Source organism: Lissotriton vulgaris, unplaced genomic scaffold (assembly GCF_964263255.1).
Source record: "Lissotriton vulgaris unplaced genomic scaffold, aLisVul1.2 SCAFFOLD_2820, whole genome shotgun sequence".
NCBI lineage: Eukaryota > Metazoa > Chordata > Amphibia > Caudata > Salamandridae > Lissotriton > Lissotriton vulgaris.
In genome coordinates, this window is record NW_028242362.1 from 175,351 (window position 1) to 176,519 (window position 1,169).

Genomic DNA, 1,169 nt, shown 5'->3' on the forward strand with positions numbered 1-1,169 from the left:
CCCCTGAGACAGTTCGGGTGGTCCGCCCTGTGTATTTTGTGTAGGGTAGCTCTGGTGTAGTAAACCCTGTGCAATATCTTAAATTGCACCAACCGAAATTGGGCCGAAACGCCTGCTTCCCTCGGGGATGCCAGTGCGGCGTTCCAATCCGTGTTATCCATAGCACCCAGCTCCTCCTCCCATTTCTCCCTTAGTTTACCCAGAGGGTCCGGCGGGTTATTCAGTAGTTTTCGGTATGTAAGGGACGTGGCGCCCGTTTGCATAAAGTCAGTGAGTAGACGGTCCTCCATCGGGGAAGATTCCGGGATCTTCGATCCTGGCTCAATGGCTGTCATCAACGCATGTCGTATCTGTATGTATCGGTAGGTTTCATTGGGGCCTAGTTTGTACTGCTGTTGTAGGTGCGAGAAAGGGATCATTCTATTGTTAGTCCATAAGTCTCCTACCGTGGCGATTCCTATGTTATCCCATTGAGTAAATCCCTTGCTATATCTCAAGCATCCTAGCAGTTTAGTGTTCCACAAAGGTGTAAACTTTGTTATAACACCTCCCCATTTGAGTCTCGTCTGTGCTCTATGCCACCGTATCACAGTGTGTTTGGTCGGGCCTATTAGTTTCGCCGTAAGACCCTGGTTATACAACGGGGCCAATAGGCTGTGTGTCCCTAATTGCGCTCTGTCTGCTAGATAAGCCGGGTCATCTTGTGAGGCGTGTATCCATTGGTTTATCACCTTGAGTTGCGACGCCCAATAATACAATTGTATATTCGGCAGGGCTATCCCACCGTCGTACCAACCTCGATTGAGTTTTATATGTGCTACCCGAGCTGGGCGCTCTCCCCATAATAGACCTGTTACTGCCGCCGTCACTTTCTGGAAATATGAGGGTGGTACCAAAATTGGAGTGTTCTCTAATATATATAGGAGACGCGGTAACGCCATCATTTTAAACAGCGCCGCTCGCCCCAACAGCATCAGAGGGAGGGCTTTCCAATGTCTCATGTCTGCTTTCAAACGAGAGAGTGGTGGTAGTAAGTTCTGTTCGTAAAATACCGCAGCGTCTCGAGTGACGTATACTACCAGGTACTTAAACGAGGTGTCTGCTATCGCTAATGGGCAGTCGCTGGGAAGGTTCGGAGAAGGACCCTTCAATTCATAGATGACCAACTT